This window comes from Arachis hypogaea, chromosome 18 (assembly GCF_003086295.3).
Source record: "Arachis hypogaea cultivar Tifrunner chromosome 18, arahy.Tifrunner.gnm2.J5K5, whole genome shotgun sequence".
Taxonomy (NCBI): domain Eukaryota; kingdom Viridiplantae; phylum Streptophyta; class Magnoliopsida; order Fabales; family Fabaceae; genus Arachis; species Arachis hypogaea.
In genome coordinates this window covers 28028709-28043551 of record NC_092053.1, presented here as the reverse complement: position 1 = coordinate 28043551, position 14843 = coordinate 28028709, and positions in this window count along the sequence as shown.

Genomic DNA, 14843 nt, shown 5'->3' with positions numbered 1-14843 from the left:
AAGAGTTGGATTGATTTTGCAAAGAGGGTGTGTGCTTATGAATTAAGATACATTTGATATTTTGAGGGTAGGATTTTTAGAAATCAGGGTTCTTGACATGTTTATGTAAATAAAATCATGTATTGAATCATAAAATTATAAATTAGAATGGAAATACGTGTGGGATTACTGGATTTGGCTCCTCCATGTCCTCCTGGCGTTTGAACGCCCAAACACTGCCTGTTTTGGGCGTTCAGCGCCCAAATGCTGATCTCCTGGGCGTTCAGCGCCCAGTTGCTGCCATTCCTGGCGTTCAACGCCCAGTGGGTGGCCATTTCTGGCGTTGAACGCCCAAATGTTGCCATTACTGGCGTTTTCTTGCCATTGAGCTCTTTTACTCTGTTTTTTGTGCTGATTCCTTCTGTAACCCTGTAAACTTATACAAATGATTTTGTACCTTAGTGTCAGTGAACTTTATATAAACAAATAAAAATAAAAATAGGGCAAAAATGCTCAGAGGATTGTTGCCCCATGGCTGGGTTGCCTCCCAGCAAGCGCTTCTTTATTGTCTTTAGCTGGACCTTGCTGAGCTTTTAATCTAGCTTCAGCCTTGAGCATTCTTGCTCAGTGTTGCCTTCAAGATAATGCTTGATTCTCTGTCCATTGACAATGAACTTCTTATCAGAATCAATATCTTGAAGCTCCACATAACCATATGGTGACACACTTGTAATCACGTATGGTCCCCTCCACCGGGATTTCAGTTTCCCGGGGAATAGTCTGAGTCTAGAGTTAAACAACAAGACCTTCTGTCCTGGTTCAAAGATTCTAGATGACAGCTTTCTGTCATGCCATTTTTTTTATTTTTCTTTATAAAGCTTGGCATTTTCGAAAGCTGTGAATCTGAATTCCTCTAGCTCATTTAGCTGGAGCAATCGTTTTTCTCCTGCTAATTTGGCATCTAAGTTTAGGAATCTGGTTGCCCAGTAGGCCTTATGTTCCAGTTTCACGGGCAAGTGGCATGCCTTACCATACACGAGTTGGTATGGAGAGGTCCCTATAGGGGTCTTGAATGCTGTTCTGTAAGCCCACAGAGCATCATCCAAGCTCCTTGCCCAATCCTTTCTACGGGTATTTACTGTCCGTTCCAGGATTCTCTTTAATTCTCTGTTAGAGACTTCAGCTTGCCCGTTGGTTTGTGGAAGATATGGAGTGGCCACTTTGTGGCGAATTCCATACCGAACCATGGCAGAGTAAAGCTGTTTATTGCAGAAGTGAGTGCCCCCATCACTGATTAACACTCTAGGGACACCAAACCTGCTAAAGATATGTTTCTGGAGGAACTTCAGCACTGTTTTAGTATCATTGGTGGGTGTGGCAATAGCCTCAACCCATTTTGATACATAGTCAACTGCCACCAGAATATAAGTGTTTGAGTATGATGGTGGGAAAGGTCCCATGAAGTCAATTCCCCATACATCAAACAACTCTATTTCCAAGATTTCTTGTTGAGGCATGGCGTAACCATGAGGCAGATTACCAGCTCTTTGGCAACTGTCACAATTACGTACAAACTCTCGGGAATCTTTATAGAGTGTGGGCCAATAGAAGCCACATTGGAGAACCTTGGTGGCTGTTTGCTCACCTCCGAAATGGCCTCCATATTGAGATCCATGGCAATGCCATAGGATTTTCTGTGCTTCCTCTCTGGGGACACACCTACGGATAATTCCGTCTGCACATCTCTTAAAGAGATAGGGCTCATCCCACAAGTAGTACTTTGCATCAGTAATTAGTTTCTTTTTTTGTATTCTATTGTACTCCTTGGGTATGAACCTTGCAGCTTTATAGTTTGCAATATTAGCAAACCATGGTGCTTCCTGAATGGCAAATAGATGCTCATCAGGGAACGTCTCAGAGATCTCAAGGAAGGGGAGGGACGTCCCTTCCACTGGCTCTATCCGGGACAGATGATCAGCTACTTGGTTCTCTGTCCCTTTTCTGTCTCTTATTTCTATATCAAACTCTTACAGAAGCAATACCCATCTGATGAGCCTGGGTTTTGAATCCTGCTTTGTGAGTAGATATTTAAGAGCAGCATGGTCAGTATACACAATCACTTTTGATCCTACTAAGTATGATCTGAACTTGTCAATGGCGTAAACCACTGCAAGTAGTTCTTTTTCTGTGGTTGTGTAATTTTTCTGGGCATCATTTAGAACGCGACTGGCATAATAAATGACATGCAGAAGCTTGTCATGCCTCTGTCCCAATACTGCACCAATGGCATGATCACTGGCATCACACATTAACTCAAATGGCAATGTCCAGTCTGGTGCAGAAATGACTGGTGCTGTGACCAGCTTAGCTTTCAGCGTTTCAAACGCCTGCAGGCATGCTGTGTCAAACACAATGGCGTGTCAGCAGCTAGCAGATTGCTTAGAGGTTTTGCGATTTTTGAAAAATCCTTTATAAACCTCCTATAGAATCCTGCATGCCCCAGAAAGCTTCTGATTGCCTTAACATTGGCAGGTGGTGGTAATTTTTCAATTACCTCTATTTTTGCTTGATCCACCTCTATTCCCTTGTTTGAGATTTTATGCCCAAGAACAATTCCTTCAGTCACCATGAAGTGACACTTCTCCCAGTTTAAAACTAGGTTGGTTTCTTGGCATCTTTTCAGAACAAGTTTCAGGTGATCAAGACAGGAGCTGAAGGAGTCTCCATATACTGAGAAGTCATCCATGAAGACTTCCAGAAATTTTTCCACCATGTCAGAGAAAATAGAGAGCATGCATCTCTGGAAGGTTGCAGGCGCATTACATAGCCCAAATGGCATCCTTCTATAAGCAAACACTCCCGATGGACATGTGAATGCTGTTTTCTCTTGATCCTGGGGATCCACTGCAATCTGGTTATAGCCTGAATAGCCATCCAAAAAGCAGTAATAATCATGACCTGCTAGTCTCTCTAGCATCTGGTCTATGAATGGTAAAGGAAAATGATCCTTTCTGGTGGCTGTATTGAGCCTTCTGTAGTCAATACACATGCGCCACCCTGTAACTGTTCTTGTAGGAACCAGTTCATTTTTTTCATTATGAATCACTGTCATGCCTCCCTTTTTTGGGACGACTTGAACAGGGCTCACCCAGGGGCTATCAGAAATGGGATAAATAATCCCAGCCTCTAGTAATTTGGTGACCTCTTTCTGCACCACTTCCTTCATGGCTGGATTTAGCCGCCTCTGTGGTTGAACCACTGGTTTGGCATTATCCTCCAATAGGATTTTGTGCATGCATCTAGCTGGGCTTATGCCCTTAAGGTCACCTATGGACTACCCAAGAGCTGTCTTGTGTGTCCTTAGCACTTGAATAAGTGCTTCCTCTTCCTGTGAATTTAAAGCAGAGCTTATGATCACTGGAAAGGTGTCACCTTCTCCTAGAAATGCATATTTCAAGGATGGTGGCAGTGGCTTGAGCTCTGGTTTAGGAGGTTTTTCCTCTTTCAGAAGAAAGTTCAGAGGCTCTTTCATGTCCCCTGAATCCTCCAAATCAGGCTGAACATCTTTAAAGATATCTTCCAACTCTGATTCGAGACTCTCAGCCATGTTGATCTCTTCTACCAAAGAGTCAATAATGTCAACTTTCATGCGGTCTGTTGATGTGTCTGGATGCTGCATGGCTTTGACAGCGTTCAACTTGAACTCGTCATCGTTGACTCTCAGGGTTATTTCCCCCTGTTGGACGTCAATGAGGGATCGTCCAGTTGCTAGGAAGGGTCTTCCTAGAATGAGAGTAGCACTCTTGTGCTCCTCCATTTCCAGCACAACAAAGTCAGTGGGAAAGGCGAATGGCCCAACTCTGACAATCATGTCCTCAATCACGCCTGATGGGTATTTAGTGGAACCATCAGCAAGTTGGAGACATATCCGGGTTGGTTTAACTTCTTCAGTTAAGCCAAGCTTTCTGATTGTGGATGCAGGTATCAGGTTGATGCTTGCCCCAAGATCGCATAAGGCTGTCTTGGTGCAATCACCTTCCAATATGCATGGTATCAGAAAACTCCCAGGGTCTTTAAGCTTTTCAGGAAAGCTTTTCAGAATGACTGCACTGCATTCTTCAGTGAGGAGAACTCTTTCTGTTTCTCTCCACTCCTTTTTATGACTCAAGATCTCTTTCATGAACTTGGCATAAGAAGGTATTTGCTCAAGTGCCTCTGCAAAAGGAATCTTTATTTCAAGAGTCCTTAGATAATCTGCAAAGCGAGCAAATTGCTTATCCTGCTCCTCTTTCCGGAGTTTTTGAGGATAAGGTATCTTGGCTTTATATTCCTCAACCTTAGTGGTTAAGGAAGCCTTTTTAGAGGGGTTATTATCAGCACTTGTGTGTGTCTGATCCCTCACTGGCAATTGAGTACCAGAGTCAGAAGCTGGAGTGACGTTAGACGCCAACTCACTGTCTGTTCTTGGCGCCTGAACGCCAGAAATGTGCCCATTTTGGGCGTTCAACGCTGGATTATGCCCCCCTTTGGGCGTCCAACGCCAGATTCTTACCCATTTCTGGCGTTGAACGCCAATCCTGCCTTATTTCTGGCGCTGAACGCCAGTTTTGGGCATGGTCTAGGCGTTCAGCGCCAGCCTTCCACCCATTTTCTGGCGTTTTAGTGCTAGAATTATTTTTCCCTGGGCTCTTACTGTCCTCAGGGGAATCTTTGGTGGGTCGCTCATTTCTTGAATTTTTGATGCCTTGAGGTGGGGTATTTAATGTTTTCCCACTTCTTAATTGAACTGCTTGGCATTCTTCTGCTATTTGCTTTGATAGCTGCTGCTTTGTTTGCTTAAACTGTTCGTCCATATGTATATTAGCTATCCTTGTCTCCTGTAACCAGTCTTTGAATTCAGCTAGCTGTTTTGTTAGAAAATCTAATTGCTGATTGAATTCAGCAGCTTGTTTTACAGTACTGAATTCAGCAGTTACTGTTTTAACCTCTTCATTCATGGAAGGGTTGCTGCTTAGATACAGATGCTGATTCCTGGCAACTGTATCAATGAGCTCTTGAGCCTCTTCAATTGTCTTTCTCATATGGATAGATCCACCAGCTGAGTAATCTAAAGACATCTGAGCTCCTTCTGCAAGCCCATAGTAGAAGATGTCTAACTGAACCCACTCTGAAAATATTTCAGAGGGGCATTTTCGTAGCATCTCTCTGTATCTCTCCCAGGCATCATAAAGAGATTCATTATCTCCTTGTTTAAAGCCTTGGATGTCCAGCCTTAGCTGTGTCATCCTTTTTGGAGGGAAATATTGATTCAGGAATTTTTCTGTCAGCTGTTTCTATGTTCTTATGCTGGCCTTAGGTTGGTTATTTAACCACCTCTTGGCTTGATCTTTTACAGCAAATGGAAACAGTAATAGTCTGTAGACATCCTGATCTATTTCCTTATCATGTACTGTGTCAGCAATTTATAAAAATTGTGCCAGAAACTCTGTAGGTTCTTCCTGTGGAAGACCGGAATACTGGCAACTTTGCTGCACCATGATAATGAGCTGAGGATTCAACTCAAAGCTACTAACTCCAATGGAGGGTATGCATATGCTACTCCCATATGAAGCAGTAGAGGGGTTAGAATATGACCCCAGAGTCCTCCTGGACTGTTCATTTCCACTTATGTCCATGATGGATCTATGGATATAACTTGGACTGATTTGTCTTTTTATTTATTTTATTTTATAAGAAGTAAATACTTAAATAAAATAAAATAACTAAAAAGAATTTGAATTTTGAAATTAAAAAGTTTTTTTTTTCGTAAAAAAAATTAAAAATAATTAGTTAAAAAAAAAAAGGAAATTTTTGAAAAAGAGGGAAGATATTTTCGAAAATTAGAGAGAGAGAGTTAGTTAGGTAGTTTTGAAAAAGTTAAGAAACAAACAAAAAGTTAGTTAGTTAGTTGAAACAAATTTTTAAAAGATAAGAAGTTAGGAAGTTAGAAGAGATATTTTGAAAAGATATTTTTGAATTTAGTGAGGAGAGAGAAAAACAATAAGATAGTACAAGATTTAAAATTTTTAGATCTAATGCTCCTTGTTTTTGAAAATTTTGGAGGGAAAACACCAAGGAACACCAAACTTAAAAATTTTAAGATCAAGACACAAGGAAACTCAAGAACACTTTGAAGACTCACAAGAACACAAGAACATGAAGGAAGAACACCAAACTTAAAATTTTTAGAAAACCAAACCAAAATTTTCGAAAATCAAAGGGAAATCAACAAGAAAACACCAAACTTAAAGTTTGGCACAAGATTTAATAGAAAAAATATTTTTGAAAAGGAAGGTTTTGAAAAGAGTATAAAAGATTCTAACCCAATTACCAAGAACACAGATTAACGCTCTAGCCAAATGAGTTATGGGACCTTCAAAAATTTTAAGAAAGATTATTTTTGAAAACACCAAACTTAAAGTTTGGCACAGGATTTAATAGAAAAATTATTTTTGAAAAAGGTTTTTAAAAATATGATAGCCAATTATCATGAACATAAACACCACGTTCTAAATAACTGAGCTATAAGTTTAAAGTATTTTAACAAGGGATAAATAATAAAAGACTCTAAACCACAAAAAAAAAAAAGAAAGAAAGATTTTTCCTAATCTAAGCAACAAAATAATCCGTCAGTTGTTCAAACTCGAACAATCCCCGGCAACGGTGCCAAAAACTTGGTGCACGAATTGCGAATCACACTTTTCACAACGCGTACCACTAACCAGCAAGTGCACTGGGTCGTCCAAGTAATACCTTACGTGAGTAAGGGTCGAATCCCACGGAGATTGTTGGTTTGAAGCAATCTATGGTTATCTTGTAGATCTTAGTCAGGAAGTCAATTCTGTTTATCAATTGAATTGTGAGTAACCAGTAGAGCATAAATTAAAAATTACTTGTTGTGCAGTAATGGAGAATATGTTGGAGTTTTGGAGATGCTTTGTCTTCTGAATCTCTGCTTTCCTCTGTCTTCTTGTTCACGCACGCACGTCCCCCTATGGCAAGCTGTGTGTTGGTGGATCACCGTTGTCAATGGCTACCTTCCGTCCTCCCAGTGAAAACTACGCTCACGCGCTCTGTCATAGCACGGCTAATCACCGGTTGGTTCTCGATCCGGTTGGAATAGGATTTACTATCCTTTTGCGTCTGTCACTAACGCCCAGCCTTCAAGAGTCTGAAGCTCGTCACAGTCATTCAATCCTTGAATCCTACTCGGAATACCACAGACAAGGTTTAGACTTTCCGGATTCTCATGAATGCTGCCATCAGTTCTAGCTTATACCACGGAGATTCTGATTAAGAGATCTCAGAGATACTCATTCAATCGGATATAGAACGGAGGTGGTTGTCAGGCACACGTTCATGGTTGAGGAAGGTGATGAATGTCACTGGTCATCACCTTCATCACAGTTAAGCGCGAATGAACATCTTAGATAGTAACAAGCGTGTTTGAATGGAAAACAGAAATACTTGCTTTAATTCATCGAGACACAGCAGAGCTCCTTACCCCCAACAATGGGGTTTAGAGACTCATGCCGTCAGAGAATACAAAGTTTAGATCTGAAATGTCATGAGATACAAAAATAAGTCTCTAAAAGTTGTTTAAATACTAAACTAGTAGCCTAGGGTTACAAAATATGAGTGGACTATGATGGATGATGCAAAGATCCACTTCTGGGGCCCACTTGGTGTGCTGGGGCCCACTTAGTGTGCTGGGGCTGAGACTTTAAGCAATTCACGTGCAGAGGCCATTTGAGGAGTTGAACGCCAGTTTTTATGCCAGTTTGGGCGTTCAACTCCAGTTTTTGATCCTTTTCTGGCGCTGGACGCCAGAATTGGGCAGAGAACTGGCGTTGAACGCCAGTTTACGTCATCTATCCTTGTGCAAAGTATGGACTATTATATATTGCTGGAAAGCCCTGGATGTCTACTTTCCAACGCAATTGGAAGTATGCCATTTCGAGTTCTGTAGCTCCAGAAAATCCATTTTGAGTGCAGGGAGGTCAGAATCCAACAGCATCAGCAGTCCTTTTTCAGCCTAAATCAGGATTTTGCTCAGCTCCTTCAATTTTAGCCAGAAAAATACCTGAAATTACAGAAAAACACACAACTCATAGTAAAGTCCAGAAATATGAATTTTTCCTAAAAACTACTAGGAATAGACTAAAAACTAACTAAAACATACTCTAAACTATATGAAATTATCCCCAAAAAGCATATAAAATATCCGCTCATCATTGATATGTAATGTAAATTAATGATTGGGTTGAGAATTGTGTGAAATTGTATGTTTGGTGTGTTGCGGATTTGATGAATTGGATAATGAATATTGGTTTGTGGAATATGCATTTAAATTGTGAATTTGGGTCGGAGGCCGTGAATCTTGGGCCGGAGGTCAGAAAGAGGTAAGGAAGGTAAGTTGATGTGTGTATTGTGTGATGATATAAGAGATTGGATGGATTTTAGATATTGAATGTGTGAATAATTGGTTTGGTTATTGAATAATAAGGTTTGAGGAATTGAGGTGTGGAATTTGATAGTTTTTGGTAAAATTGTGTAGATGAGGTAGGTTTGGTTTTTGTTGAGTGTAATTTTATGAATGTGGTTGGGTTGTGGTCATTTGGATGAGTGGAAATGAATGTGGCTTGTGAACATTGAAAAAATTGGTGATTTCTATTTTCGGATAAAAACTTATTTTTGACCAACTTTGGAGGTCCGTAACTTAATCCACGGAATTTGGAATTCTTCAAAATTGGATTTTTATGAAAGTTTGTTCAACGATATTTCCAACGGTTCAAAAATGGTTGAAAAAAGAATTTTGTAAAAGAATTTATGTGTGTTGGAAGTTTGAGGTTTAAAAATGTTATTCTGCAGCTTTTAACTTAGTAAAACTTTTGGTAAAATGTACCCCGATACGCACGTATGGCCGACGTGCACGCGTCACTCACGATTTTTACTCTCTCATGCATGCGCCTGGCTGGCGCGTACGCGTCGCTGCACTAATACGAATGTCCCGTAGAAAATCTAGAGAGTTACGCGGGTACTGTATACCTAGTAATGAAAAGAAGTTAGGACATGTGGTAACTTGTGGATAAAGTAAAGTGAGAATCAATGATGAATGATGAGAAATGATGGTTGTATGAGTTACTGAGGATGATGGTGAAAGTGCTGTGTATAGTATGAGCCGGATAGCTGTGATAAGCATTGAATTATGGTTGAGTATGTATATATTTATGATTAATGATTAAATGATTACGATTGATGGGGGAGGCTTGAACATGTGGCGAGTATGCCGGTGATGCATATATGATTAATAAATGAATGTGGTAAATGAATAATGATGAAAAATGTTGAATGTGACATGTGACCCCGGGTAGTAGGCAGTGGTATTGTCCACTTGCTCCGGGTATGAGATGGGGAAAGAGAATTATGATGAATGAGCTTAATTATGGAGTTTTGAATGAAGGTATGTCTGTGATGCCTGGGTAGTAGCAAGGGTCGTGGTTCGTCTCACTTGCTCCGGGTCATTGTTTGAGAATTGGTAACAATGAAGAGTGATTATGAATGAATGTGTATTTGTGATGCCTGGGTAGTAGTAAGGGTTGTGGTTTGTTCCGCTTGCTCCAGGTTAATGTTTGAGATTTGATAACAATGATGATTGATTTTAAACTGAATGAATGTATGTTTTGAGATCCTGGGCAGTAGCAAGGGTTGTGGTTCGTCCCACTTGCTCCAGATCAGAGACTGTGATACCTGGGTAGTAACAAGAATTGTGGTTCGTCCCGCTTGCTCCGGGTCAATGCTTGAGGTACCTAGGTAGTAGCAAGTTTGGTGGTTCGTCCCGCTTGCTCCAGGTCAGAGATTGTGACGCCTGGGTAGTAGGGGCAGTAGTGGTGATTCCACTCGCTCCAGGTTGAGCTTTTAAATACCTGCCTAGGTAGTAGCCACAGTAGTGGTTATTCCACTGGCTCTGGGTTAAGCGGGTAGTAGCAAGGGGGGTTGTAGCTCAAACCTACTTGCTCTGCGATGGGTGTTTCTGTCCATGGTTAGCTACTAGGACGTGTCGGGTTGGCTATATAACCGACATATGATATCATCAGCCATAGGGCAGGGATACATCATTTGCATATGTTTGAATTGTTTGGGTTTGCCTATTTGTTTGGATTGCTATATCATATATGCTATGTTACCTGACTATATGCTATCTGTTCTACTTGTACCTTAATTGTGTATTACTTGTCCGCATTGATTGTATTTGTACAACTGAGAGGTCCCTCATGCTGGTGTCGGTTGACGCTGAGGGCTGTTCTTGTTCAAATAGAATAATGATATTGAATGAGATGAATTTGAGTTCCCTGGGTAGATGCAGTGAAGTGATTTCACTTGCTCCAGGTTGATAATGAGATCATATGAGTTCCCTGGGTAGACGCAGTGAAGTGATTTCACTTGCTCCAGGTGAGAGTATGAAGTATTGATATAGAATTGATGAGACAAAAATAACTGGTGATGGTTTGGCTTATGATTCTGATTCTGATTTGTCGGAGAGTTGGAAAGTTGGGAAGCATGAGGAATATGAATTAGATTTAGCATTCCCTTATGACAGTTGCCTGTTTATGGATTAGTGAGAATATAGGATGAATATTTGGTGAAAGAAAGTTTAGGATGCTTAGTGAGTTTTCATTACAATGCATTGTATTTATTTGGCACTTTTACCGTATTGGGAACCTATGGGTCGGGGGTTCTCATTCCGTATATATCTCTTGTTTTTCAGATACAGGTTCTGGTGCTCAGAAGTGAGCTGTGGTTCATCTGAGAGATGGCGAAGATCTTTATATTATCTACTTTATATTTTGCTTAGAATCTCTCCACCCTTACTTTGAAAATCTTATATTATGTATTGAATTCTTTTGAACTTGCCTTTAGAGGCTCTTATATTTCTTTTGGGAGAAATTAGGAGATATTGTTGTCAACTACTTTCATACTGTATCCTAGCCGGCCTAAACTTCGCAGGTCGCGACTAGTGGCTATTTACTTATGTTATATATCTATATACTGTCCTTTTCTTACTCTCCTTCATACCTTTATCCTTATAACGCTTTCGACTTCACGCTTTATCTTTAAGTTATCAATACGTGAGCAATACGACTTCGCGATTTTATTTTTACTCTTTTCAGACTTCTCGATTGATACGCCTTTCAATTATATTTATAAACTATATATTAACAATCCACCTGAGAGTCATACCACCATAATATCATTGACTTATGACTCAAGTATAAGAAGTTGAATATTAGGGTGTTACACAACTTATTTAATATATCTCTAATTTGGATTAAAACTCATCCCAAAAACTTATGAACTCAACTTGTTAATAACAACAAATAGAGCTCAAACTAGTTCACAATTTGGCTTCACACACCTCTTGTCCTTAACACAAGAAAATATAAGATTCGCTAATGAGAGGAAAAGTTAGATGTTTTAGCAAACTTTTATTCAAAACTTCCATCTATTTTTGGTCTGTGTGTGAAACCAAATGGTGTTTATGTGTGAAATGAAAATGATTAGTAAGTGGAAGAGTTTAAAAGGAAAAAGGCATAGCACAGTCACGTTTAATAGTACTAGATAATAAGCAATATAATATATAATATAAATAATAAAAGAACAATACTATATAGCCAATAAATATTATTTTTTTGGCCAACAATAATTTGTATTTATATTATAGGAGTTTTGCATCCAATCAACGTATAATTTATACTTATATTTATCAGAATTTTATACATATGAATTAATATAGTTTGTACTCACATTTTTTAAAATTTATTAAAAATAATTTAATGTTTGTAATAATTAAATGATAACAAAAATACTAAAAAAAATATAAAGAAACAACGTTTTTTTTAAACAACGTAAACAATAAGTTAAAAAAACCTTAATTTTAATTTTAAAATTTAAATGTTGAATTAATTAGATTTATTTATATTTAATGGGTTTAGGATATAATTTATTGTTCACATTGTTCATAATTTCTGTTGTTTATCTAGAAAAAATACTAAATATTACTAACTATAAATTTTTTTTTATAATAAAGCATGAATATTGTATTTATTATTAAAGCATGAATATAAATACTAAAATTTTCTTATCGTTAAACGTTTTTATTAAGCAAAGAATATTGTATTTATTATTAATTAAATAAATTTTAATTATTTATTTATTATATTTTATATAAAAAATTTAAATTTAGAATTTAAAATTTAAATAAAAAAACACTACATTTCATATTTTTTCAAAGCACATTATTTTTTTTTTGTTGACTTTCAAAGCACATTATTAACATTCTCTTTATAAGGCATATTAATTATTAAACCCGTTTATTTCCTCGGCAATGTAAGACAAATTAGGAACTGCATATTACTTCATTTACATGGATATGCGAAGATCACCCTCAACAGAAAAGAATAGGACAAAGATTCTAGCGCCTCTGTATGTTTGTGTATTACAGTATTAGGCTTTTATAGGGGAAATTCATAATTATGTTTTAAACCCTTTTTTTCTGAACTTAGGAATATTTCTTAATTATAACGTACATTCCTTTCTTCTATTCTACATAATTTTTAAAATTTTCCATTTATTAATATTTTTAAGATTAATTGTGTTACTAGTTATCCTAATTCGGGTGATAGTATTAATTTTGCTCGCGTTATTAGAAATTGTAATGGGAGTTGACAAAAAAGATGTTTGAAAATAATTGAGAGTAATAATATTTTTTAAGGGGAATTATTTGCTATTTGGAGATGATATCTTTTAGTCTGAGATGTGGGTCAACTAGATGTTATTTGTGAGATGAATTGTGTGAAAGAGTTTAATTTTGTTACTAATCACCAAGATAATTTTGGGTTTATTGATCCGTTGGTGTTAAAAAATAAAGGATATCATGCATTGGAATTCATGTTGACTTTTGTTTAATTATGAAAGATGCAAACACAGTAGCAGATATCATGGCAGAAATGGCGATGAAATTATAACTTCATCATGTAGAGCTTCCTTTCCTTAGGAGGAGTTTAAAAATAGTCTTAAAGACTTAAACGAATTATCCTTCTATTTAAGCAATTTCTTTATTTTACTTGTTTTTTATTTAGTTTATTTAAGTCACCAAAAAATCCCTTTTTTTTTTCCCGAAAAATATTTACATATTAAAATTGTGCATAGAACATGCTCGAGGATATTCATTGCCAAAAAAAAAAAAAAAAAAAAAAAAACAAAAACTCACATACTAATTTCTCTCTCTTTATATTTTTGTTTGCAATATATATGGGAACAAGCACCTTATTCCCCTCTTACTTCATTTAAACCAAATAACTCACAAACATGTCTTGCTAAAAGCAAAATATGTTTTTCTTTTCTTTAAAAGTATCTTTAATATTTAATTTGTATAAATTATAATCTTAAATTTTGTAATACTTTTTAATTCCACCTATCTATTAGTTCATTCTATTAATGATAGTTTGATCGATAAGGATAATTTTGAAATATAAATCAAATATTACAGGTGAAAACGATTATAAATTTTTAAATTGAGAACAATTTTAAATTATATTAATAGACATAGTTAAAATGTAGGATTAGAAATAAAACTAATTTTAAACATTAAGATCATATTTTCACTCGTGTCGGTATCAGTGCCGTTTGTGATGTTATTATGTTTGTTGAATTTATCTTTATTTTACATTTAGTGAGAACTTAGTATTTTATTCATAATACTATTACGGGAGTATAAATCTTTTAAAATTATGTCAATTATGGTATTATAGATTATGATACGAAAAATTTATAGCATTAAACTACTTTAATTTTATAAAATAGTTATAAGGGACAAAATTCTTCGTTGACTAAGAAGATCAGAGTCTTAAACAAAATTAAATAATAAAATTTTTAGTTATTATTTTCAAATAAAAGAGTTTAATTTTTTATTTTATTTTAACATTCGTTATCTAAAATTGAAAGAATTTAACGTGTATATTTGTATATTTAATTAGGTATTAAATTTATTGCACAAATAGAGATAATTAATTTTTATACTTGCTATTTAAAAATAATATTTTTTTCTAGATATATAAAAATATAATTAGATATTAACATAAAAAATTTCTATTGATAGTTATAAAATTAACTCATTTTTTTAAAACAATTGAATCTTGATTCTAACTTCTAATCACAATATTAGTATTTTTTTTAAATTATATGTAATAAATATTTAAAAGAAAAGAAGATATATATTAAAAAGATAAGCAATAAAAATTTAAAATTAAATAAAAAAATATGTATATGATAATATTTTTATTTAAATTATATTATGTTGTTAATTTTATTTTTTGTAGAACATAAAGGTAGAGAAAAATAGAGAATGAGAGAAAAGAGAGAGAAAGATAAAGAAGAAGAACGAGAGAGGAAGTTTGTTAATTTTGGAAGCTAAGAAAAATTTTTATTTTAATTATAATGAAAATATCTGGTGACACATTTTGATTTGTCAAATCAGTAATATAAAATATGAATTATAAATTATATATAGAGTGAGAAGGATGGAGAGAAATAGAAAAAAAGAGAGGTAGATACGAAAATATAAGAAGGATGTTTACTAATCTTAGAGGAAAATATTTTCTCTAAATTTTAATAAGAGTATCATGTGATACATTTTAGTTATTAAATTAGTTAGTAATATATAAATATAATATATAATATAGCTATATTTCGATTTTAGTATTTTAATTTTAATTTTAATTTAATTTAAATACAATTAGAGAATGTTATGTTGTATATTTTGATTG